Source organism: Neophocaena asiaeorientalis, unplaced genomic scaffold, assembly GCF_003031525.2.
Source record: "Neophocaena asiaeorientalis asiaeorientalis breed wild unplaced genomic scaffold, Neophocaena_asiaeorientalis_V1.1 scaffold291, whole genome shotgun sequence".
In the NCBI taxonomy this organism is placed as follows: Eukaryota; Metazoa; Chordata; class Mammalia; order Artiodactyla; family Phocoenidae; genus Neophocaena; species Neophocaena asiaeorientalis.
Genome location: NW_020172735.1, coordinates 330262 through 355146, shown reverse-complemented (window position 1 = coordinate 355146; position 24885 = coordinate 330262).

The following is a 24885-nucleotide window of genomic DNA, read 5'->3' as shown; positions in this document are numbered from 1 at the left end:
TGTGAGAAGAAAAATGTTAAACAAGAATTCCATATCTGCAAAACTGTCCTTCAAAAATGAGGGAGAAATTAAGACATTCTCAGTCAAATGAAAGCTGAGTTTGTTAGCACTAGACCTGCTCTACAAGAAAGGTTACGAGAGGCCTTTGGGTTGAAATGAATGGGGAGTTATTGTTTAATGGGTACAGAGTTTCTATTTCAAATGATGAACAAATTCTGGAAATGGATAGAGGTGATGGTTGCACAAAAATGTGAATATACTTAATGTCACTGGAATTGTACAGTTGACTGTTCAATTTTATGTTATGTATATTTTAGCACAATAAAAAAGAAAAAAGAAGCCATGGAGTGTTTATTACTTGCACCTAAACCCTGATTGGTATACAAGTCAACCAGCTGATTCTCTTGATTCAGTCAAATAAACCATCATCCATTTCATTTTTTAAGCTCTATCAATGGCCTGAATAATCAGATAACTAAAAATACTTGCTCTTCTATTTCTGTGTGCACAAGTCTGCATGTAGCAGCAAGATGCCACCAATATTCAGAAAATTCTTTAAATAAGATTACTCTAAATGACCTTATACCACTGTAGGACTTAAATCTCCAAATAGGCCTCATCCTTTTTTTTTTAGCAGTTTCTACAGTACTACTGACAAATTACAACCCAACTGTAAGAGTTATAAATGACAATTCTTTATGTGACATGATTTTAAGGAGTCTCCCTTAAAACTGTTCCCTCCTGTCTGCCTCATGGTCAACACTTTGTATCTTTAGAAGTAATCTGGGGTCATAGGCATTTTTAGTTATATTAGGAACTCGTGCTCCCTCACTGCATATAAATTGTTTTATTAAGGCATGAATATCAACTATTGCATGGCACCAAGTAGATACCTAAGGACTCAGGCAAGTAAAATGTGTTTACTAGAGGTAGGAACATGGAAGAACCAAGATGCCCCATTGGAGGGCCCTTATGGGAAAGACATCAGCTGGACATGAGAAACTACCTATGACAAAACTTTGCCCGAGATACCAAATAAAAAGCCAGGACTTAGGGCTGTGAACATGAGCAACATCTTCAACCTTGGGGACAAAAAAAAGCCTTAGAGGTCTCACGCTTGAACCTCAGATTCACTGTCGATGTCTCCTCTCCTGTATTCCCGACAGGAACAAATCCATTTTCAAACAAACATTGGGAGCCTACTGGAGCCACGCACTGTACCAGGAGCTGAGGATTCAATAGTGAACAGAAGAAAGTCCCTGCTCTCATGGAGCTTACAGTCTAGTAAGGGAGACAATGGGAATAAGCAAATAAATACATGTCAGGTGGCGATGAGTGCAGGGAGGAAAAATACAATAAAGTGACAGAGAATCATAGGAATTGGTAAGCTGAGCCAAGATAGAGGAAAAGGCATTGAGCCACAGAGACGCACTGAAACAGTTGTTGAGGGGTCTAGTTGAAGCAGGAACAGTCCTAAATCCTCATGAAAATCACATGCTATAGGAGCTGTGATTATCCTCATTTTGCAGATGAGGAAACTGAAGTGCTAAACTAAAACTACTTTTTAACTAAAAGCTAAATAACATGCCAACACTATCTATCTATCTATCAAGTGGCAGAGGTGGGGCTGGAACCCAGGCAAGCTGGCTCAAGCCCACGTGCTTACCCACCAGACCACACCAACTCTGAGGTTGGAGGATTTCAGGTAGAGGGAACCTGAGCGGAGGCAAAGGCCCTGTGGTGAGGAGAGGGCTTGCCATGTTGTAGGAACAGCCAGAGTAAGAGAGGGAAGATTTATAGAGCTAAGGTCAGGGAGGCGGCAGGGCCAGAAACTGTAGGGTCCTGAGGAGTACTCAGAGTGAGACTGAGGTCATTGGAGGGTTTTGAGTAGAAAAGTGTCATGATCCATCCAAGGAGGTTTTCAAAAGTTCCCTCTGGCTGTCAGGTGGAAAATACATAAGGTGAGTGTATTAGTTTTCTATTGTTGCTATAACAAGTTACCCAAAACTTAGTGGTTTAAGACAACAAGAATTCATTATCTTATAGTTCTGTTGGTAAAAATATCAACACAGGTCTCGCTGGCTTAAAATCAGGGTGTAGGCGGTGCTGCGTTTCTTTATGAAAAGGTCTAGGGGCAATCCATTTTCTTCCTTTTCTGGCTTCTAGAGGCCACTTGAATTTCTTAGCTCCCTGTGCCCTTCCTCCATCTTCAGAGACAGCAATGGTGGGTAGAATCCTCACATCTCATGGTTCTGACCCTTCTTCTGCCCCCCTCTTCCACTTTTAAGGACCATGTGATTACATTAGGCCTACCCAAATAATCCAGGATAATCTCCCCATTTCAAGATCCTCAACTTAAATCATATCTGCAAGATCCCTTTTGCCATGTGAGGTAACCCATTCATAAATTCTAAGGATTGGAAGCTGTTACAATAGAGCAGGTGAGTAATGCCTGAATCATTATCTTGGACATTTATTCTTGAATAACGCACATTCTGTATTTCATTATATCATATCTTATAACAATTCCAAGTCAGTATAACCATCATCCCTGCTTTACAGTGGAAGAAATCAAGAGTTGCAGCTGGCCCTGAATCATGTGGCTTGTATGCCAGAGAGCTGGTCTTTACATGCAGGCCAGCTTGCCTCCTTATCCCTGTGCCTTTTCTACTGCACTATACCACCGCAATAATAGAAGCAAGGAAAAAAAATAATAATTATTTTCAATGTTTTTTTTTAACCTGTTAGGCTATGGGAGGTATGTATGCTGGGAGGTGGGAGAGCCTAAAAGTCTTCACAGAGGAGCTGATTTTTCAGCAAGATTTGAAGTCAGACACAAGAATCCCCACAAAGAAATCAGCCTGATTCCCAGCACAGTACACTTCCAGACATTTCGGTCATGTTGAAAGTCATTACGTACATATGTCAGTGTTGTTTGTGTTAATGCTCTAATGGTAATAAACCACAGAATTAAAACTTTCTAGATAACAAGCTGGACACAAAGGATGGATGGAGAGTGAATATATAAATATACTTTTTCCTTGACCTATTTCTAAGAAGCCATTTAGAGGTACTTTCAATAGAAAATACATTAAGGATTTTCTTTCTTTCTGCCTAGCCTACCTACCCTGTTACTCTAATTCACTACTGCTTAATGTGTTCAGGCTTCAAACTGTAGCAATGCCCAAATCAGATCAAATAATGCCTCAATCACTCATTTTCGAAACTTTCCTAATTAGGATACTTATCTCATCTCCACAGAAGAGCACCATTAGCAGATTTGTTTCTTTTCCCATCGAGTAAGCAACACAGGTGAGTCTGTGGGCTAGAGTCCCTGCAGGGCCGGCTCCCCAGGTGCATGGTACGGCACTGGTGTGTGTGTTGATATGGGAGGACTAGGGGACAAGGGCATTTTATCTTGTTCTGTTGTGTGTTACTGTTTATGCTGTGGGCAGAGAGAACACAGTTCATCTGCAGCCGATGCTGCTCTTCATTTACATCTTTCCACCCAAGCAGGAGTTTGGGTGGGAGGGGATGAGGTACTGTCTGAATATCATGGGCAGGGATTCCATGGTTTGAAAACCTGCTGTGAACGATGGTGAGAGCCCTCCATTCCTACTATGGAGTCCTTATCATTCCTGAAACTTAGATGCCAGCCTGAGTGCATTCACGAGGTGAGGCTCTTTGAGGATTTCTTTGGAGGGGGCAAGATCAATATTCAGCATTCTTCTTTGTGTTCTCTTGGGAGGACCACTTGCAAAGTTTCCCAATCACAGCCAGAGAGGGAAACAAAGTTCCCAGAGCTAGCACCCACCGAGTGGCCACACAGATTCCGTCACTCTTTTACCCTGGGCTGCTTCCTTCCTTGGTCACAGAAGATGCCTCTGAAGCTCAAGGTAGGGGGGATGTTGAAATTCACTACCTTCCCCAACAGTAAACCTAATGCTGGGAGAGAGTTTGGTCTTCCAAGTTTTTTTTTTTTTTTTGACTCAGACCAAACTATAAACAAAACCTTCCAAAAGATGTTTGCTTTCAGTTCTAAGAAAATCGAGAACTATAACGTAACAGAAAGCTAGGAGACAGAGAAGCTCAATTCTGTGTGTCTGAAGAGAAGCCCTAAGTTCACACTCATTGGAATACAATGGATTGCTTTTGATTTTCTCTTATCTTGTTCACTGGACTGAAAGAGTGAAAAGAAAGGTAATTGCTTCATGGAAGCCTGTGCTTGAAAGGAAAGAACTCTGTCACCTGAGGTCTGGCAGGGGCCAGCAGGTGGCTGCATCTATTAACCTATTTTAGTTACAGGAGATTCCTTCCTAGAGGGAGAGCCAGTGGAAAGGTGTTTTAACTTTTCATTTTTAATATATTACCAGTTTCCATGGAGACCAAGGTAAAGCTGCTGCACAGATTTTTCTTGTAGAAGCCAAAGTGACATTGTTATGCCTGAGGAGGAACTCATGCCTCTGTCTTCCTGCCCCCTTTTCAGTCTACTGCCCTTTGTAGCACCCCTCCCAGGGAGCCGGTGCTGTGTTGGAAGCTCGAGATTCAGACACCATTGGAATGGGAGCCGGGACAGGGCCAGCTATGTAATTTGCAGGACCCAGCACAAAATTACAATGCAGGCTTCTTGTTCAAAAAGCAAGAAAAAAAGCGTTAAAGATGCTAAAATAAAAAGTTTTATCCTTCCTTCCACAGTCTCTCTCAACTTGTCATGGTGCTTTTTATTTGCAATTTAATGTTGTTCTAAGCAAGGCAAAATTTAAATTTTAAATTAATAGGATGAATTTTACTGTTCACCTTTATATTGTTCGCCTTTAGAATGCAAACATAAGAGCATTTAACTAATGCAGAGTCACAGAAATTACACAATTCCGATTTCATAGGTCAGGCATGCATATGTATTTTGTCTGACCAGAACAACAGAAATGCTGCACAAAACTAATTCGACATTTGTTTTTCAACCTCTTGCTATACACTCATTCTATCTACGTGCCCTGCGTTTGTTTTTCAACCTCTTGCTATACACTCATTCTATCTACGTGCCCTGCCTTCTACTTACGAGGAATAAAGGACTGAAAAGAAAAGGAACTGTGGGTCACCCTCTTCGCCTTTCCTTCTATGGCATCACTTTCAGTGTAAGTGGGCTAATACAGGGAAGTAACAAGAGTAAGAAAGGATATGGTAGGCTCCTTTGTCATATGGATTTTTTTTTTTTTGTCATATGGACTTCTTAAGTGCCATTTCCTTTCTATGTTGGGAGCAAATTGTGGTTCAAGTAGAAAGGACGGCCTTTGGGGGCTCTCAGGGACCCTGTTTACTCAGACATGAACCTTCCCACTTGCACTTATTTTGAGACCCGTAGCCCCCGTGGGCCGTGGGCCCACCAGAATACTCGTGCTGTACTACAGACACTGTATGTCAGTGGTGTGGCACAGGACAATGGATCTGGATATTGCGTTCCTCCTCTGTCATGGGCGTGCTCTGTCACCTCATCAGACTTCACTTGCAAAACACAAATTCAAAGATAAAATTATTAAGAATTTCAAAATGCCGACAGTACAGCATTAGACCCCACACTTAGAGCCCTTTAGAGCACAAGGCCTGTCCTGACTACACGGCCCTGAGTTAGTGATCTGAGCTCTTCCTCTGATGCTTTACATGAGCAAGTTATTGAAGCTTCAGTTTCCTTCTCGGTAAACTGAGGGCAGAACATTCACTCCAGGGATGCCTTCCAACATAAAAACTTTGTCTTCTGGACTTATGACTAACCCAAGCCCTAAAACTGTTTTAGTTGGCCCAGTGCAGAGGATTTGAGGGAACCACTGCCCAGCAATAGCCTTGAGTCCTTTTACCATCCAGACGTTAAAGCGATTTACTAACATCTGTGCTTTCCCTTCCCACCATCCAACTTCCATTACAGTTTGACAAACTTGCCTGACATAAGACCCGTCTGAGATATTTGTTTAAAATAGGATCCTGAGTCTTCATCACCACCACCCCTATTCCCCACCCCCCAACCCGCTACCCCACCTGAACAGCCCCCTACGCCGTCTCGCAGAATCACATTCAGTGCTATAGGTGTAGTGCTATTTTTATCTTCAGGTAAGTTTGAGAAACCTAATCCTCTAATTAAAAGACTCTTGCAGTAAGAAATAGAAAATTATTTAAAAGATGCCCATTTTAACCAAAAGCTGACCTCTCATCTAACCCAAAGACATAATTCAGCTTAAAGTTGATTTTTGCGGTGCGCAGGGATCTTTGCGGCGCGCAGTGATCTTTGCGGCGTGCAGTGCTAAAGGCGGCAGGCTGAGGGTAGGCAAGGCTCAGTGGCAGAAATGAGTATAGCTTATTAGCAGGACAGTAAAGAGACTGCCTGCCTCACAAGGAGGTTCAAGGTGAAGGCTAGCCTCACTGTGGATCACAAAGAAAATATAAAACCACGCTGTCGCTCAGACTAGTCTCTGGCATCAATAGCATCAGCGCCTGAAAAGTGTGTTACTTACAATCAAAACAATCTCAAGTGAAGTTTCTTCCAGGTAAACCTGCTACACAGTCTAATCACTCAATTTCTTTTCCCCTCTCGTTGGCAAAAGCTGCTCTGTCTTAAACCACTAGCTCATTCATGCAAAATTTAAGTTCTTCAGCGGAGCTAAGTCAATAAAGTGGGTGGTTTGGTTCCTTCTTTTAACGATAAATGCTGATTGACGGCATGTTTCCCGTTGAAACCAGTTGTAGAGACCTCATGTAGACACAGCTTAGGATTGTCCTTTGCTAATGTCCCTCTCGGCTGGCAATGCCTCCAGAATACTGAAACCTATTTCCAAACAATCAATATCGAAAAATGAAAAGAACAGTGCATTCCCCTTGTACAGCTCCTGATCAAAGCACACATAGACTTGAAACTTGATCAGCGCCTTAAAAGTATCTGTGGCTGCCCAGCTTCCCCAGATAATGATTTTTCCTGAAGTCATGTGGTAGAAACCACTGTAAGAATACTTCCTACCAATTTGGCAATAAAGATAGTGTTTATTCCTTAAAAGAAAGAGAGGTATGCTGTCTGCCCCAGTGTGTGTTATGTGAGTTAAACGTGGGACGAGTTGGTCATAAGAAAATTTGTAGCTCGGGGAAAAAAACAAACTCCAGGTAAACTCTTTTTGTATGCATTTTGATGATAAAATTTGTGTAGTGGGCCAAACATAAAATTCATCCGTGAAACCCTGTTTGTGTTACTGTTAGCACAGGTTTACCTTTTAGATAGAATAGTGACTCCTTTTGCACCTCTGTGCTTGTTCTCAGAGAAGAGAAAATCAGTAGTTAGCTGTCAAAATTATAGCTATAATTTTTCTCATCATGCTATAAGGTTTGACCTTCATTCACCTATCTACTGACTTAGAGCTGAAATTGATGGGAAGCAGAAACTCACAATAAAAAAAGAAGCTTATTTTTGTAGCATGATTTTTCTACATTCCCCCCAAAAATGAAAGTTATTATCTCAGTAAATTTCTGCAGTTTGGTTTTAGTATTAAATATTAAATAAATATTATGAATTTACAAATACTGATTTTCGCAGAACCTTCCACAGCCTCGTACTTAGCTTATATTCAAATCAGCTGATTTCGCTATGAATTTGTTCTTTTGGAGAATAATGTTATATAACTACACTTACTCTATTTCTGGGCTTGTAGTAGCAGCTTAAAATAATTAAGGATTTATTTTATTATCCTGCCAACAGCTGTTGGATTACTTCACCTACTCAGTGCTTGAATTTTACCCCAAATCCTAACCCAGTTTCTTATCCTTGCCACTGCTTTCTGAACAATAAAGAGGGCTCATTATTTTAACAAATAAAATAGCACTATGTAGCAGGTGCTATTTTAAACTTTTTTTTTTTTTTTGCTGTACTCGGGCCTCTCACTGTTGTGGCCTCTCCCGTTGCGGAGCACAGGCTCTGGACGCGCAGGTTCAGCGGCCATGGCTCACGGGCCCAGCCGCTACCGCGGCATGTGGGATCTCTCCGGACCGGGGCACGAACCCGCACCCCCTGCATCAGCAGGTGGACTCTCAACCACTGCGCCACCAGGGAAGCCCAGGTGCTGTTTTAGACATTGCAGGATATACAAGGATGAACAGAATAAAGTCTGTTACATTCTAGTGAAGGGAGGTGAGATTAACAAATTTGTTAATTTCAGATAGTCATAAATGCTTTTGAAAAAATAATACAGGGTGATGCCAGGAGTGATTCCCAAGTGTGTTCACTGGATTATACGCATAAAACTTGATGGCATCTGCAGAATACTGGAAGACAGGCACGAGGCTGTGCATAGCTGAAGGCAACCAGCCCTGGACTCTGGCTACCACAGATTTTCTTAGGGGTGAGCATCCCCTTTATCCACTAGCAACACACCAGTATACTGAGGCACACTGGCTGAGAAGCTCTGCTACAGATGGACTACGGTGGGGAGGCCGTGCCCTGCTGGACAACATCATCAAGGAAGGTCTTTCTGAGGAGGTGGCATTTGAGCTAAAACGTAAATGGTAAGAAGGAGCCCGTCATATGTGGGTCTGGGGGGAAGAGCATTCCAGGCAAAGGAAACAGGACGTTCAAAAGCCCTGAGGCAGGAAAGCCACTGGCAAGTCGGGAAAGGAAAGACCAATGAGCTGGGGATGGTGAGCCAGAGGGAGAATGGAAGGTGAAGAGGAAGAGAGGTAGCCAGAGGCCGGCTCACCCATGGGACTGTGAGCCACTGCAAGGACTCAGGATTGGTCAGATCAGCAGGAGAGTGACAATATCTGACTTACATTTTTCAAAGGTCACTCTTGCTGCTCTGTGGAAACTGGGAGACCAGTTAGTGAAAGAGAATACTTAAGTCAGATTAGGTATTTTTTTAATTGAGGTAACATTGGTTTATAACATTACATAGGTTTCATGGGTACAACATTACATTTCTACTTCTGTATACACTACACCATGCTTACTACCAAAAGTTTAGTTTCAATCTATCATCACTGCAGTTGACCTCTTTTGCCCATTTTGCCCTCTCCCTTCCCCCACCTCTTCCCTTCTGATAACCACTACTCTGTTCTCTGTATCTACCTTTTTGTTTTGATTTGGTTTGGTTTGTTCATTTATTTTTTTTGTTTGCTTTTTTTTTATATTCCACATATAATTGAAATCATACAGTATTTGTCTTTCTAGGTCTGAGTTATTTTACTTAGTGTAATACCCTCTAGGTCCATCCATGTTGTCACAAATGGCAAGATTTCCTTCCTGTTTTAACGCTGAGTAGTATTCTATTGGGTGTATATATATATATATATGTGTACATATATATATATATATCACATCTTCTTTCTCCATCCATCTGTTGATAGGAACTTAGGTTGTTTCCATATCTTGGCTGTTGTAAAAAAAAATGCTTCAATGAACATAGGGGTGCATATACCTTTTTGAATTAGTGTTTTTGTATTCTTTGGATAAATACGCAGAAATGGGAAAACTGGATCATATGGTAGTTCTATTCTTAATTTTTTGAGGAATCTCCATACTGTTTTCCACAGTGGCTGCACCAATTTACAGTCCCACAAACAGTGCACAAGGGTTCTGTTTTCTCTACATCCTCTCCAAACTTGTTATTTCTTGCCTTTTTGATAATAGCCATTCCAACACGTGAGAAGTAATATCTCACTGTGGTTTTGATTTTCATTTCCCTAATAATTAATGATGTTGAACACCTTTTCATGTACCTGTTGGCCATCTGTGTATCTTCTTTGGAAACAAAATTTTTTTTTTAATTTTTGAATTTTATTATTATTATTTGTACAGCAGATTCTTATTAGTCATCAATTTTATACACATCAGTGTATACATGTCAAACCCAATCACCCAATTCATCACACCACCACCCCCAACCCCCTGCCGCTTTCCCCCCTTGGTGTCCATACGTTTGTTCTCTACGTCTGTGTCTCAATTTCTGCCCTGCAAACTGGTTCATCTGTACCATTTTTCTAGGTTCCACATATATGCATTAATATACGATATTTGTTTTTCTCTTTCTGATTTACTTCACTCTGTATGACAGTCTCTAGATCCATCCACGTCTCAGCAAGTGACCCAATATCGTTCCTTTTTGTGGCTGAGTAATATTCCATTGCATATATGTACCACATCTTCTTTATCCATCTGTCTGTCGATGGGCATTTAGGTTGCTTCCATGACCTGGCTATTGTAAACAGTGCTGCAATGAACATTGGGGTGCATGTGTCTTCTTGAATTATGGTTTTCTCTGGGTGTAGGCCCAGTAGTGGGATTGCTGGATCATATGGTAATTCCTATTTTTTAAGGAACCTCCATACTGTTCTCCACAGTAGCTGTATCAATTTACATTCCCACCAACAGTGCAGGAGGGTTCCCTTTTCTCCACACCCTCTCCAGCATTTGTTTTTTGTAGATTTTCTGATGGTGCCCATTCTAACTGGTGTGAGGTGATACCTCATTGTAGTTTTGATTTGCATTTCTCTAATAATTAGTGATGTTGAATAGCTTTTCATGTGCTTCTTGGCCATCTGTATGTCTTCTTTGGAGAAATGTCTATTTAAGTCTTCTGCCCATTTTTGGATTCGGTTGTTTGTTTTCTTAATATTGAGCTGCATAAGCTGTTTATATATTTTGGAGATTATTCCTTTGTCCGTTGATTTGTTTGCAAATATTACCTCCCATTCTGAGGGTTGTCTCTTTGTCTTGTTTATGGTTTCCTTTGTGGTGCAAAAGCTTAGAAGTTTCATTAGGTCCCATTAGTTTATTTTTGCTTTTATTTCCATTACTCTAGGAGGTGGATCAAAAAAAATCTTGCTGTGATTTATTTCAAAGAGTGTTCTTTCTATATTTTCCTCTAGGAGTTTTATAGTGTCTGGTCTTACATTTAGGTCTCTAATCCATTTTGAGTTTATTTTTGTGTATGGTGTTAGGGAATGTTCTAATTTCATTCTTTTATATGTAGCTGTCCAGTTTTCCCAGCACCACTTACCGAAGAGACTGTCTTTCCTCCATTGTATATCATTGCCTCCTTTGTCATAGATTAGTTGACCATAGGTGCATGGGCTTATCTCTGGGCTTTCTATCTCGTTCCTTGATCTATGTTTCTGTTTTTGTGCCAGTACCATATTGTCTTGTTTACTGTAGCTTTGTAGTACAGTCTGAAGTCAGGAAGTCTGATTCCTCCAGATCCGTTTTTTTCCCCTCAAGACTGCTTTGGCTATTCGGGGTCTTTTGTGTCTCCATTAAAATTTTAAGATTTTTTGTTCTAGTTCTGTAAAAAATGCCATTGGTAATTTGATAGGGATTACATTGAATCTGTAGATTGCTTTGGGTAGTAGAGTCACCACAGATACCAAAACTGTTTCAAGACCATCAGTCTGTCCTTCTCCCGGTCCAGGACAATTAATTGAATTTATCCAAAGAAGAAATTACTGGGCTTCCCTGGTGGCGCAGTGGTTGAGAGTCCACCTGCCGATGCAGGGGACACGGGTTCATGCCCCGGTCCGGGAAGATCCCACATGCCGCGGAGCTGCTAGGCCGGTGAGCCATGGCCGCTGAGCCTGTGTGTCTGGAGCCTGTGCTCCACAACAGGAGAGGCCACAGCAGTGAGAGGCCCGCGTACCGCAAAAAGAAAAAAAAAACAAAGAAGAAATTACTTTCTTCACTCCTAAATTACACACATGGATATTTTAACCCCTACATGCCCTCAAAGACAGCATCACTACTCTGGGCTGCCACAGTCTTAGAAGGCTAAGTCAAAGTGCTCTTTGAAAGTTTGCTATTAAGTTCTTGTTTTTGACCCACCTTTATCACTAGTACTTAAAAAGGAAATGAAAAGTACGAATAACTCCAAAGACCCAAGAGGCTGATAACCTAATTTTGCAGCAGTGTGTTGGCCTGGGGACTAAATTTCTGAATTTCTTGCCCCTGTCATTTAAAAGGGCACATCTTTCGATGAGATGTGTTATTAGTTATATCACCTGAGATAATCACATGAGAGAAGTTAGTCCTAAGTATTTGTGTCACTTATGTGACAGACATTTCTGGATAATGGATATGATATGCTCGGTGTTCCTTTCCACCCTCTCTCATTCTATTCCAGCATAAAAGAGGGTCACGTCTGACACATCCACAGATGAGCACTTATGTTGAATGTGTTTTAAAGTTGCTTTCAATCGCTTTTATTGGCACATAAGAGCCATTTTGAAAGTAGTTGCTTTCCCCTCTCCTCCCAATTCAAAGACCAACTTTCAAGATGAGGTTTTAACCAGAACAATATACCACAGCTCCTTAGATCCTGTTTCTTTAAGCCCTCCCACTACCTACACTTCCCTCCTTGCTTGGCTGACCCTTTCATTTATTTAGCAAGTTGTTCTAAGAATCATTTTATGGGTACCTGCCATGTGGTAGACCATAGACAGTCCCTGGGCCATGAAGATGAATCATCTCTGCCCACCAGAAGCGCATAGCCTAGCTGGGAATGGACTGAAACTACCAAACTGACACACCATCATGTGAAAGAGGGAGGTGCCGTGGGATGCCACGGGAACACACTGAAGGAGAAATCAATTCAGCATGGGTAAGTCAAGAAAGTCCCCTCAGAGGAGATGGTTTTAACTGTGGGACTGAGGAAAGCATAGATGTTTACCAGGTAGAAATACAGAGAGGGGAGAGGGAATCAGTACTGACTGATAACTGTAAGTATCAGGGGCTAGGCATTCTCACCCCCTCAATTCCAGCATTCGACCAAGCTCTAGGTGCTCCCCACCAGGAGTCTACACTTGTCTTAGTCTCTGTACATTGAGAATCACAGATTTGCCTTTTCAGGAAACCCCTTATTTAAGCAGGAAAGGCCTGCCTCACCTGTAAGGCCACCAGCATACTTGGTTTTAGTTCTTCCCCCTTCCAGCCCAAAATAAAACAAACCCTTTGTGAAAGCATCCTGTTCTTCACTTTAAAGTTTCCTTTGATGAAAGAAAAGCACCCAAACATCAAAGATTTGTAGGAAACAATAGAAACATCATCTCAGCCAGTGATACATGTGAGCCATTACTAACTTTCATAGCGGTAATCATACTAGCTCAGGCAGAAATAAGTAAAACTTAAATGTAATGAATGTGATCCTCTGTTTTTGTTCAGAATCACTAGTACATGTTCAGTAGCCAACTAATATCATATAGGAGACCACCCATGGCCAGAGAGTCAAGTTTGAAGACAGCAGTTCTCAACACTGACTCCACTCCACCTGGAGAGCTCTTTATGAAAGAACTGATGCTACAGAGCAATGGAAACCAGGGTCTTGAGTTGAGAGAGGTGGTCCTCAGGCAAGTGAGGAGTCACTGGTCCCAGAGAATGCTGGCCCAGCAGTAGGAAGACCAGCGACCCACTGCCTGTGGATTGATAGTGAATAAATTGTTCCTCTCTGCTGCTTAACACTGGTTTCCTGATCTGTAAAATGGGAAGAAACCTTATGGTTGACGAGATTATAGTCTGAGTTGTGGGAGAAAGTTTGGGTACAAATGCTTCAAAACTGTCAAGAATACTTCAGAGAAAAGGGAAGGCCATTCATCAGTAGCAACCCTTTTAATTTGTGTATTGGGTTTGGGGGACATGAATTGTTATGTTGCTATTTCTAGTAGTTGTTTCCTTCAAACATCTTGAAGGAAAGGGTCCATTAATAAAAAATTCTCAGTGCAGAAGAACATATTTGTGGGGGGAGTTACTGACTTCAATTTTCATCTGTTAAATTTGAGGTACAGGAAGAGAGGCTAACCAGGCAGTTGGACAGGAAGATTGCAGCTTGAGAGAGATTAGGGCTAAAAATATATGTTGGGTCAATATCTGTGTGGAACTTGGGTTAAGACTGTTCCTCATAACCCACAAGTCTACTGCCTAATTGTCTTCTAAACCTGCCTTGAATAATTAAGAAAAATGACTCAAGTTTCCATCTCATATACCGTGGAAAATTCAGGGAGCTCACTCAGATTTCTGTAGATTCCCAAGAAATAAGGGATGGAGGAGTGCAGATTACATCCTTCTTACACCTTTTCCTTCCACTGTATTTTCTATGACTCACGTATTTGGCCCCTTCCGACTCCCCAAACACCACTAACACAATGTTCCATACTTTTATTACATGTGGCAGTAATGAAAGAAAGTCAAGACCAGAAACAACTTCACCTTGAAGGTTGTACATTCCACCCCACCCCCCATCACAGGAAATTTTTCCCTGGGTGGATTGTTCTTCAATGCTTGCCTGGTTCCCTATTGCTAGCTCGCTCTTCCACCTCCGTCTATAGACTCTCTTCAGAGCTCTGCAATTCTTTGCATATCCTACTGTTTTTTTCACTCCTTTCTGGATTGCCCACCAAATCTCAAAATTCTTCTTTCTCTACTGTGCAGATGAATTCAATTCTAACTTGTACATAATGTTGCCCAAATAGGCTATGTCAAAGGGAGCTTCACTTTTCCTCCCATAAAAGTTTCTTCAAGCTCCATCAAGGCATATTCTTAAACATTGGAAAAACCTGCCGTGCTATTTATGTAGATGACAAAAGCAGCAGCAGCTATCTTTGAAAAGACATGTTCTCTTCCTACTACACAGAGGAAGAAGAGAAGGCTGGCATTATTAACAATTATGTTAGCCATATTTTTAAAGCACATTCCATGTGATGAGCTAAGAATTGTGATCAGTGGCTTATATGCATACCACTATTTGATCCTGACAACAAATTTATTTTACAGACAAGGAAACTAAAGCTCAGAGAGACTAGGCATCTCACCCAAGGTGAGATAGTTGTTAACCAGAGACGCAGAGCCTGCCATGTCATTCTCCTGTGGCTATACCTGTGCTAGTGATGTTTAGCAGGTGGCTCTACAGAGAAAAAAATCTCTGTTTTGTGCAGCTTACCAATTTCCATGGTGAAAATACTCCCACCAAGGCTGACTTCAATCTAATGTGAATCTAATCACTGCACACAGAATTGGGAAGATATGGACAGAAGCACACCATTATATAGTAATTCCATCAATGGACCAATAATCCCAAGAGCATAGATAACAGTAGCAAAAGGTAGTAATTACAAAGTGATGTTTTACATATTTATTACCTGCTTTTAATATGTTATTTAATTGTAAGTTTAAATAATTTAAGTTTTAATAATGGCTGTATCTAATAACCAGCTTGCAAAAATTCTTGAAAATTTAAGTTAGCTCCAGCAAACCGGTATGAGCACACACAAAACTGCTCTTGAGTATACCTTAAATATAATCCATACTTAAAGAAATTAGGGAAGGAAATAAATCAAGATGGAAAGAAAATCAGAAATGCGTTCCACGATGAAAGTTTAAAAATTCAAGATGCTGGGACTTCTTGAAGTTCTGGAGATTAGGGTAGGCAAACATTTGCTGTTAAATAATATGATAAGGTTTGGAATTCAGACACATTTTTCATGAGTCTCAGAATTTGGTTCAATAGATAAAATGATTAGGGGGAACCATGTGGCTGTTCGCTTATTGTGAAGTTATAAATAAAATATGAGCCTGATGACGTCTTAAAAGAGAAAGAAAACATGAAATAAGGAATGTTATTACTCTGGATTTAGAAAATGTTTGGCTTGGTTTTGGGAAATAGAAAGGTATCAAGTCAACTCCAGGTGTCTTTTAATTCATTATCAATTTTAAAATATTTTCATATTGGAACATTCATACAAGGGTTTCACAGCAGCTAAAGACAATAATTCTCCAAAACTATTCACATCAGTCCCCTTAGGTGTGGGGAATAAGAGCAAGGTGCCACATCTGCAACTCCCGTCCTGTCTTGTGGAATAAGGACAGGCTCAGAGACATGATCCCTGGGTTCCAGCCTCTGCTTTTTCACTTATTGGCTTTTTAACTTTAAGACAGGTAAGTTGACTTTTTCCTGCCTCAGTTTACATGCCCTCCAAAATATTGATAATCATATCTGCCTTATCTGGCTATTTATTTGTATATAGTGATTACAATGGAAATAGAAGCTAAAGCTCCTGGAATCCAGTTCACATTGATAAATACTGGCTGAGCAGAGAACTTTTTGCCAAGCACTGGGGCTACAATAATAAGCAAACAGGCAAGGTCCCTGCCCATGAGGAACATTCAGTCTACTGGTAAAGCAAAGGGTGCTTAGAGAAGCAGAAATCTGTAAAATATACGCATTTCTGTTGCCATTTCTTATTCAAGAACATTCATTGCGAAGAATTTTTTAAAAATCTATGAACATGCAGAACTTGCAGAATTTTCTACACTGCCTCTGAAATCTATTCAGTGCTACACCTTCAGGCTGGATGAACTGTGTTTATTTAACTAAAAGAAAAGGACAGAGTTACACTGAGATAATGATTTTCGTAATTAAGAAAACTTATAATCAGTATCAGCTCCAAATCCAAGACAACTTCTACTTCCTGACAATGTTGTCTTTTTTTTTTTTTTTTTGGTTTTAAGATACTAAATAGTTTCATTACAAACAGAAAGCATCTAGAAGATAATTATATGGTGAAAAAAAGTCAAGGTAAATGCCTAAAAGCCTTTCCATCCTCTCTTGCAAGGCTGATGTTGGTGATAAGGTAAGTTTTAAGTTGGATGCTTGGTATCTAACCTTGAATGTCTGGTTTTCACCTAGCAATAAGTTCTGGCTATTGTACACTCTGTCCAAAAATCTAAAAATATGTCTTGACTTAATGGCCTGTGTAACCTAATTTAAAATGGGAAAGTGAACTTCAAGTTTTCTCTCTTCAGTTTACTGTGAAGTAAGTATTAGCCTATTATTGTTTGTGTTCTTGCTATCATTTATCATTTACATTTTCTTCCAGCAAGCAGAACCTGCCACGTCATGGTGTTTGGTTCAAAGGTAGCTGGGTACACCTGCTCAGAGGGACACCAGGGAACACAGTAGACTGTGGATGGAGAGATTGTAGGCTTGAAAAGGAACAGAAATTTACATTTTAATCTAAGTTCTATGTCTCAATGATGACTCAACGTGACCTTGAACACGTAACCTAACATATCTGATGGTTAGTTAGTTGCCTCATCTGTAAAATGGGACTACTGACTGCAGTAGGCAGCTCCTGCAAGGTGTGTCTTCTCTGTAAACACAGTGATATGGGTTCCTGTGGGCCATGTCTGTACCAAATAATCTTCCCACCTCTGCCTCACCCAACTTAACCCAAAGTGACACCTGGTTCGATATAGGCAGCTCAGTTCTCTTCCTTGGAAATTGATGTTTGCACAGAGACACAGGAACCTGGAAGTCTCTGGTAATAATAATAATAATTATTATTAAAGAAAACACAGATAGAGTTTTCTGCCTGACACTGTTCTAAGCTCTCAGAACCAATCTATGTACATGTACTGTTACTATTATCACCTCCATTTAACAGATGAGGAAACTGAGACCCAGAGAGGTGACCCTATAGGGAGAAGATGCAAAAAGGCCTGCTTCTCAGGATGTTATCATTTTATCTCAACTATCCAGGTCATCTAGCCCCCGAATATAGATACAATACTACTAATAATAATAGTTATTGAAAGAATGCCCTGTGCCTGACACTGTGTCATGGGTTTTGCTTACATTATTTCCATATGATCTTGGGGAAGTACCTATGAGGCAAATACTTCCATTGTCTTTATTGTACCTGTGGAAGAATGCAGTTCTGGCTCCTTTCCCTTTCCCCTCTCCTCCCCTTCCTCACCTCTGAGTAGAAGGAAGGTCTGACTTGGTGTAAATAGCCATAACTTCTGGGCATGTTATTGGCTGAGGATCTGACCAACATCAGCAGGAGAAAAGATGGCTTGTCTTGCAGATGCTACAATTTACAGAATGTGAAAGCCCTACAGCCATTCATACATAGGGTGTCTGAAGCTAGAAACACTGCTCATGGAGACTGGAAGCAACCACCAGAGGGAGATGGGACACTGAAATGGATGGAGTGGATGGAGGAGAAGAGATGGGGGTGGGGGGAGGTTTCAGGGAGACAAAGGGCTCCCCAACACTGCCCAAGTCCAGCCTGGGGACTCGATGAGGAAAGAAGGGACATTGGATGCTGAAGTATCCACCATCGGCCAAAGCCAAGATGGTTTCCGAGCTGGTCATGAATGGGCAAAACCTACGAGATGCTGTGGGCAGTGTTGTGGGTTTCCATATAAATGAGGACACCTCAGCTGAGAGAAGTGAAGTAATTTGCTCTAAGTTACAGAGTAGGAGTGGCAGAGGCAGAACTGGAACCCCGGCTGTCTTGTTCTGGGGTACATGCTCTTAGCCCACTACTCCATTTGCGACCTCCCTGGCTATATAGAATTACTGATTTTTCTAGGTTTTATACCTTGGAGCTTTTCTTGGATTGAGTTTGTTCACATCCATCCCCAAAACCTCTTTCAAATCTGGCTCAGCCTTCAAAGCCAGGCACAAACCCCATTTCTTTCCATGCTAAGCTTTTCCTAGCCCCACAAGCCTCAGTATCCTCTCTCTTTCTGATCCCCCAGAGCACTTTTTCCTATCTAACCATACAAAATGGATTCTGCTTGGCACAAGAGCTGGGTAGGCATGTCCAATCTCTTCTACTAACTGAGGTCCTCAAGGCCAGAGGTATTTTATACATCACCTGCTTTCCCCCACTTCACCCAACACACACACCACCACCACCAGGATATTGCCTTGCAGTAGCACTGAAGTAATATGTATTATGAATAAGTTCTGGGGATCTAATGTATAGCATGATGACTGTAGGTACTAATACCGTATTGTATACTTGAAATTTGCTAAAGAGAATAGATGGTAAATGTGCTCACCACAAACAAAACCTTACGTGAGGTGATGACTCTGTTAATTAACTTGGCTGTGGTAATCATTTCACAGTGTACACATGTATAAAATCATCATGTTGTATACCTGAAATGCAATTTTTATTTATTTTATTTATTGAAGTCAATTATACCTCAATAAAGTTGGGGAGAAAAAAGAAATAAGTATTGAAGGAGGCAGACATTCAAAGGATTAAAACAAACACAACACAGCCTCAGAGAAATGTCAGTATTGAGTATCTGTTCTAGCTCCACCCCTCAGGCTGAAAGGCCAGCTTGAGTCTTTGAGTCAATCAGTTTGGGAAAGCGTCTTCCAAAGTTGGGGATATGGCATCATATGAAAAAGTCATCTGCTGACTCTCTGTACAGGAAGAGTTAATTTGTTATCTAATTTAAATGCACAAAAAAAAAATCAGAAAGAAAACAGGACCTGTGTTCCCCAAGTAGAATCAATGGAATTTACCACATTTACTCGGGTGCAAATTTGGTGCAGGAAATACTTTGAGAACTTCGCATGCCTCCCAGCTCAGGGCCTGAGGTCAGCAATGCCCAGCGCACCATCCTGTCCACCTGGTCAGAGGTCGCCACTGCGGAATGTTACTGCAGCTTTTCAATGTGCCAAACTCTGAGCATCGACCCCCAGAGCAATCTACCTAGTTTGGGGGGTAAAATATCTCACAAAATGAGTGTGGAGAAAGAGAGGACAGTATAAGTGAAGACCACACCATAACTCCTTATCTTAAACCACCACAAATTCTTGTCAATGGGCTGCCAGCATCGTGCCTCAGAGAATCTGTTCTACAAGCCTGAGTGAAAACCAGCTGGGGAGCAACCTCAGCTTCATTTTGCACCTTTACACGTGCTGCCCTTCAATTCACATACCAATTTGTGGGGAGTAATTGCAAAGCAAGAGAGAAATGAAGAAGTGGTGTGAGCCTTCTCCCTGGAGGCCAGGTCTGGGTTTTTACGAGGGCAGCAATATCCAGGGGAAAGTCAAGACAGTTGGCTGCGTTCATCCTTCTTGCTCTGCAAATCTCCCTAGCCCGCAGACAAAACAGGGAATATCTGCTGTTACTGGGGTTGTTATTTTCTGAGAGTTCAGTGAAACATCTGTGCTCAAGGCTCTTCAGATGGATTGTATTATTTCATTTTCTTCCCACTTATTTTCTACCTGGTGCAGGCAGGTTTACTGCAGAGATTAAACTCTCGTGTTTAGAGATTTCAGGAAGTAATCTGCCCTCTTCAACTCATATGGTTGTTAGTCTATGGCTAACCCACAGGTTCCAAATAAAACCACTCTCTATCTCATGTCTCTTTTGAGCTCTACTAAAAAAAAAAAAAAAAATCACCTCAGAGTCCAGTATCTGGATCTCCACTTCCTTGAAAGAGCACTTTTCATAGCCCACTCTCAGCATCACCAAGAAACCACCTCTGCAGCCTAGGATTAGCTACAGGCAGCCTCATTTTATTATGCTGCACTTTATTGAACTTTGCAGTTTTTTACAAATTGAAGCTTTGTGGCAACCCTGCATCCAGCAAGCCTATTGCCACCATTGTTACAACAGCATTTGCTCACTTCAGATTTTTGCGTCACATTTTGGTAATTCTAGCAATATTTCAAGATTTTTCATTATCGTTAGATTTGTTATGGTGATCTGTGATCACTGATCTTTGCTGCTACTATTGTAATTGTTCTCAAAACCACAAACCTCACCCATATAAAATGATGAACTTCATCGATATATGTTGTATGTGTTCTGACTGCTCCGATGACTGGCCGTTCCCATCTCTCTCCCTCTCCTTGGGCCTCCCTATCCTCTGAGACACAACAGTATGGGAATTAGGCCACTTAACAACCCTATAATGGCCTCCAAGCAAAAGGAAGAGTCACATGTCTCTCAGTTTAAATCAAAAGCTAGAAATGATTATGCTTAGCAAGGAAGGTGTGTAGAAAGCCGAGATAGGCTGAAAGCTAGTTCTTGTGTACCAAACAGTTAGTCAAGTTGTGAATGCAAAGGAAAAGTTCTTGAAGGAAATTAAAAGTGCTACTTCAGTGAACACATAAATGCTAAGAAAGCAATACAGCCTTATTGCTGGTACAGAGTAAGTTTTAGTGCTCTGAATAGAAGATTAAACCAACCACAACATCACCTTAAGACAAAGCCTAATCCAGAGCAAGGCCCTAACTCTCTTCAATTCTGTGAAGGCTGAGAGAGGTGAGGAAGCAGAAAAAGAAAAGTTTGTATCTAAGAGTTGATTCATGAATTTGAAGGAAAGAAGCTGTCTCCATAACAGCAATTGCTGATGCAGAAGCTATAGCAAGTTATCCAGAAGAACTAGCTAAAACAATTATAATGGAGGTGACTACACTAAACAACAGATTTTCGTAGATGAAACAGCCTTTCTTGGAAGAAGATGCCCTATAGGACTTTCATAGCTAGAGAGGAGAAGTCAATGCCTTGGCGTTAAAGCTTCAAAGGGCAGGATGACTCTCTTCTTAGGGGCTAATGCAGCTGGTGACTTTAAGTTGAAGCCAGTGTTTACTTACCGTTCTGAAAATCCTAGGGCCCTTAAGAATTATGCTAAATCTACTCTACCTGTGCTGTCAGTGGAACAGTAAAGCCTGGATGACAGCACATCTGTTTACAGCAGGTTTAGTGAATATTTTAAGCCCACGGTTTGAGAACTACTGCTGAGAAAATAAGACTCTTAAAATATTTCTGCTCATTGACAATGCACCTGGCCATGCAAGAGCTCTGATGGAGAGGTACAAGATTAATGTTGTTTTCATGCCTGCTAACAACAATATCCATTCTGCAGCCCATGGATCAAGGAGTCATTCTGACTTTCAAGTCTTATTATTGAATAAATACATTTCATAAGGCTACAGCTGCCACAGTGATTCCTCTGCTGGATCTGAGAAAAGTCATTTGAAAACCTTCTGGAAAAGACCCACCATTCTAGATGCCATTAAGAACATTCGAGATTCATGGGAAGAGTCAAAATATCAACACTAAAAGGAGTTTGGAAGAAGTTGATTCCAGACCTCATGGATGACTTTGAGGGGCTCCAGACTTCAGTGGGAGAAGTAACTGCAGGTGTGGTGGAAAGAGCAAGAGAAATAGAATTAGAAGTGGAGCCTGAAGATGTGGTTGAATTGCTGCAATCTCATGATAACACTTGAATGAATGAGGAGTTGCTTTTTATGAATGGGCAAAGAAAGTGGTTTCTTGAGATGGAATCTACTCCTGGTAAAGGTGCTGTGAAGACTGTTGACATGACAACAAAGGATCTAGAATATTATATAAACTCAGTTGATAAAGCAGCAGCAGGGTTTGAGAGGATTGACTCCAATTTTGAGTGAAGTCCTGCTTTGGGTAAAATGCTATCAAAGAGCACTGTGTGCTACAGAGAAATCATTTGTGAAGGGAAGAGTCAATAGATGTGGGAAACTTCACTGTTGTCCTATTTTAAGAAATGGCCACAGCCACTCCAACTTTCAGCAACTACCACCCTGATCAGTCAGCAGCCGTCAACACTGAGGCAAGACCCTGCACCCTCAATAAGATTATGACTCATTGAATGCTCAGATGATAGCATCTGAGCAATAAAACATTTTTTAATTAAGGTATGTACATTTTTTAGACATAATGATATTGCATACTTAATAGACTACAGTATAGTATAAACATAATTTTTATATGCACCAGGAAACAAAAAAGTTAATGTGACTTGCTTTATTGTGATATTAGCTTTGTTGCAGTGGTCTGGAACTGAACCCACAATATCTCTAAGGTATGCCTGTACTTAGGGGATATTCCTATATTTGCAACAGTTCCGAGTAATGTGTCTAGTCCTCTTCTAAGGAGAAAGAAAGCAAACCCAGGTGCAATTATGGTATATGGTTCAAATCAACCACAAGAAGTGCTAAGCTGCAGGCTCCAGGGGCTACATAATTTAGAGGAGAAAAGGAAGTAAATGAAGTCAAGTAGTCAGGGATACATGGGTGGAAGACTGGACTTGAGCTGGAAATAGAAGATGGATAAGCTATAGATCAACAGAACAGCATGAGGGGAGAACATTCTAGAAGAGGGGGAGACATGAAGATGGATATGACCTCAGGGAGCTCATGAGGCTACGAGAACATCTCAGTGAGAGTTGAAGAGAATGTTGCTCCATTGTAGAGAACAAATTTTGGAAAAGGAGCAAGATCTTGAAGGATCTTGAAAATATTCTTGGTGATTTAAAGTTGATGTATAGAGTTTTCAAAGATTCCTCACCTCTCTTCCCAAGTGGACCAGCTGGCTACTTTCTATATTTTTAGATATATCTTTTACTTAAATGACAGATGCTTAACTAAAGCTTTAGCAAACATTTATTGAGTGTCAGCTGTGTCAGGTGCCCTGCCTGGGGCTGGAGATTCACAGATGAAAGTTTTAATCACAAGCTCAAGTTCTCATGTGTATGGAGGAGATGGCACCACCCAGGTACAAGCAGTGGCTATCTTTATGTGGTGGAATTATGGGTGGCTTTTATTTTCTTATTTGTAATTTTCTAATTTTTTCCAACTTTCTGCAAGGAGAAAAGATTACATTGTGATTAAAATAACAATAATATCTATATAAAATATGATGTGATAAATGAAATAATGGAGATAAGAAACAGGGTATTTAGGGAAAGAAATAAGATTACCCTTGTGCCAGGAAAAACATAAAAGCTGAAAAATCTAAGCTAAACTACTTTGGGGCTGACATTATTTTCAAATATATTCACAGAGAATTACTATACAGATAGGTTCTGAAGTTACACAAGAGAAAATGACTAGGGTAGATGTTCTAAATACACAGGTCATTCCTGTTTGAGACAGTGCCCTGGCATCAGCTATATGAAATGTGCAACTCTTTAGGCCTCTTTTTTCACTCTGAGAAGGCAACATTTGAAGGCAGAGGCTCAGTCCTAGTTCCCTTTCTTCTCTTAATAGCTCTGGAGTGGCTCCCTCCATTCATCTGCCCTCCTACAGCAGTCTGTGAACAGAGAGCTCTATAAATCACATCTGCCACAGTGTCCCCCTGGGCAACACCTAGAGTCACAGAAGATAGAAACAACCTTCAAAGAACATCTCATTTGTTCCTCTTGTCTGTTGCCCACTCCCTTCACTCTTTCCTCTCACTTGCTCTTTTAGGGCAGCAAAGGAGAGTGATCAGGGGCTCTGGTGTTAGAGTCAGACTGCTTTCTGGCTCCTCCCTCTGCTGGCTCTGTGGCTTATTAACTTCTGTAAGTCTCCTAGGCCTCATTTTCACCTTCTGTAAAATGGATATACGAATAGATGGATAGACTGACAGATAGACAAAGATACATTCCTATCTCCATGCCTCCACTGCTACCTCCAAACTCATTTTAAACTTCATCAAAATTATACTTGTACATACTTTTTAAAAATCAAATAATTCTAAAAGTATTCTTACAAAAAATGGCATTCAATCATCGCTTTACCTTCCATTTTCTCCTCCCTAGAATAAGCCACCTTCAAATATTTTGATCTGTTTTATTTACCTTCAAATCTCTAAATAGATCATGATTGGTCAGTTTTAGGCATTAACTATTGACTTTTCAAGGTGGAGAATGAAGATTTGGCTCTCGTATGCACCCCTCCTTTGTCTACACACCCTGTAGTCACTCTGTATTCACAGTTCAATTTTGATTTTATTTATAATTAGGACTTACATTATTATGACTCTGTAAACTAGTGATTTTCAACGTGGCTCAGTAATACCCCTTAAAAGGGAATTTGAAATGTGGGGCAGCATTTGGTTTGTCAGTGTTAGGGGGGTTGGGTGGGAGGGGCTGGGTCAGTCAGTGGCATTTAGTGGGTGAGAACCAGGTATGCTAAAAGTCCTGCAATAGGCAGGACATTGCTGCACAAAGCCCTCCTGAGAAGCAGTGCATACTACTTACTACTAAGCCACGCAGTGTACCATGGTTACTTTCTTTCTTGGGCAACATTTTGTTTTCCCTGG